We start from the raw sequence: 3310 nt of genomic DNA on the forward strand, positions 1-3310 counted from the left end.
ATGTATGCTTCAAGCTGCTTATTTTTTCATTGTGAAGAAGTTGCAAGTGCATTTATTGCTTCTAAGTGGTTGGGATCAAAAGAGAATCTTCAGAGGTTTACAATGAAGATGATGCTAAGTTCTATTTCTCCCTGGAAGATGCATATAGGCAGCCAGAGATCTGATCAGACAATGGGATGCCTACAACTAAGAAAATTTAGCTGAAGTGAGTGAGTGTTTGATCACTTTTCAGTTGTCAAGAGATGAACTATGATGAGATGTATAACAGTTTATTATGAACTCCTGATAACATTTCTACGCAATTTTTATATTTAAATAGTTATAGCTGAGTGTGATTAATTTTATGTCATGATATAGCATTACTTCTGATTTATTCATACTTATTTGTACTTATAATGCTTCATAAATACAACTTTTGACTATTGTAAGATGAACAAAACGTATCTTCAAACTGTCCCATATGTGTTGGGGGATGGTCTGATGTACTTTGATGCTAATTAATAAAAAGCCATCCCACCTGGGCAGGGCATATGAGAGAGGTGTGGCTAAATTTCCAAGGCTTAGGAGAGAGAGAGAGAAATCCTGGGAAAAAGAAGAAAGACCACCAGAAGGAGGAAGGAGAAAGACCCGAGGAGAGGAAAGGAAAGCCTCCATGGGTTAGATGAAAGATAAGCGTATGGCCAGCATGGATGGAGAATCCAGCCCAGATGAAGAACATTAACAAGTATTTGGGATTATGATGAGAGGTAGCTTGATAAAAGTTATTGGAAGCAGATGACATGGGATTGAAGCACGGATCCCACGGCTACCCCACTATGGGAGGTAATTTGGGGGACTGATATCTGCCCTGCCCCAAGTTAATTAAGGCTATTTTAAAATATAACAAGTGTCTGTGTCTTAATTGATTGCTATCTGTGCATACTAATAATACTGATAATACTGATAATTTTAAAACAATACATATATGTGTACATTTATTGTAGCATTCATTAGAAATAAAACTTCCATTGATATCTAGAAGAAATAGATGACACAAATGGAAATCTTATTGTTTAAACAAAAATGTATGTTTCTTTTTGATCTTATAAATTGAGCAAACTGAAAAAATAGTGCTTAAAATCATCCTTCAGTGAAAATATCTAATGTACTATAGATATTGTTCATTTACACAATGGAATAGTAGTCAGCTATCAAAAAAAAAAATAAAAAGAAGAAGAAGAGAAAAAGAAAAAAGGACTCTTGAAATTTGCAGGCAAATGGATGGAACTAGAAAACGGTCATGTTGAGTGAGGAAACTCAGACCCAGAAAGACATTCATAGTATATACTCACTTATAAGTGGGTATCAGTCTAACACAGATGTTCTCTGAGAGATGCCACCTAGAGGTCAATCAGGACAGATACTGGGACTTAAAGCTGGAGTCTGGGTTTAAAGCTGGGTTGTAGGAAGAGTGGGAGAATGGAAGGTCCAGGAGGGAGCAGAGCTCCACTGGTAGACCATTGAGACCTGGGGATCTGAACTCAGGTGGGCCTGCACAAACTGATGCATCAACCAAGGACATTGAAAGCAGCAAACCTTGCCCTCCTGTTCAGATAGAGTGGGTGGACAGCTTATTCTCCATGTGGGGAAGAGGAGGGAGGAGAGCAGAGCACTGCCTCTGGCAGTAACTCTGATGCCCAGGATTTGATGCCTGTCCCTTGGCAAAGAGTTCCTGTGGGAACACAGTGGAAGCAGATGCTGGCAATCCAGATGAAAGATGATAGGCTGTGGTCAGATAGTGGGGGAGGAAGGTCCCACCTGTTAGAGGTCTAGGGGACGAGAAAAGGGCAAAAGAGAGAGAGACAGTGGGACCAGGAAGATAAGAGTGAGGGGATTACAATTGGGATATAATGTGAATAAATTATAATAAAAATTGAAAAATAAAATTAAAAGAAAATATTAAAAAGAAAAAAAAAGAAAGAATCCAGTCCAAGAAGAATGAAGAGGAGGAAGAGGAAGAAGAGGACAGAGAGGAGAAAGAATAAAAGAATAAACAAATCTTGTGTCAATTAAACAACAGTGATCAGAAGGGAAGCAATCGCATGAGATGATTCTTTCTCCTCCTTTCTTACAAAGGTATTGTGACATTTGTAAAATAATCAAAGTAGAAAAGAAACGATTCTGAATTCAAATTACTCCATAGTTAGTGCTTGTTGAAGTCATTGCAAAAGCTGAACTGGGCGTTTTTGTTTTTTTGTTTTGTTTTTTTTTTTGTTTTTTTTTTTTTTTTGCATTTCAAATTATGGCCATTAGATGCACATACTCAGATTGCTACAATATCAAATATTATTGCTGGAGAACTTGAACAGGACACTTTGATGATGCGAAGGTAAGAAAGAACTAATATATTAAGGAACACATAGCGTATTTGAACTTCATAAAATACGTAAACAACCTTTTAGATTTTAGAAACACACTGCTGTTTAATCTGTTTTCAAAACACATTTTCCAAATTTTGTCCATTTTAAGAAAATATATTTCAGCCTTGATCATCTACAATACTTTAGTCAGTGCTGTCTTATACTCTTTATTAATATGTTTCGATATGCTTAAATGGACTCTGTCTATCGTAATGTTTAATGAGATTATTTAACATTCTCTGAATATGCATTTATTAATTGCTTATGAATATAATATAAAATATAATCTAAATGTTAAATGTAAAACAAGATAAACAAAATAATACATTTAATATAAGTAGTATCTTGAACATAAGTTATAAATTATATTTTAAAAGTTTACCTGATATATCCAAAGTATCAAATATGTAACAAAACTAAAGTAATGGTAAGATGTTTCTAGACTTTTATACCATTAGTCTTATGAATCTGATATGGATTTTTACATTTCCACAAAATCCTACATATTACAGCTACATGTAGAGAACTTAATGGTAACATGTAAATAAGGACCATCATACCGAAAACGGCAGAAAAACTCTGGCCTGTACCTCTCTGTATTTTACTTAAATTTATAAAATTAATCTTGATGTTTTTCACAAACACATTATGTGCTTTCCTAAATTGAAAGGGTTTCGAACTCTTTGGGGAAGTCAATACATGTATTTTCAAAATATATAGTATTATAAATAAAATAATTAATTCTGAACTTAATAGCTTCTCTTTTTTTTTCCAGCCTACCACTTAGGAAACACTTCATTATTTACAACATAGATGTCTTACTTATAATATTTAACAATAGTTCACTAAAGTAAATCAAATATTCAACCATAACATTGGGGTTTTGAGGTAATTAAGGCTACAAAAAATGC

Source organism: Acomys russatus, chromosome 15 (genome assembly GCF_903995435.1).
Source record: "Acomys russatus chromosome 15, mAcoRus1.1, whole genome shotgun sequence".
Lineage (NCBI taxonomy): Eukaryota > Metazoa > Chordata > Mammalia > Rodentia > Muridae > Acomys > Acomys russatus.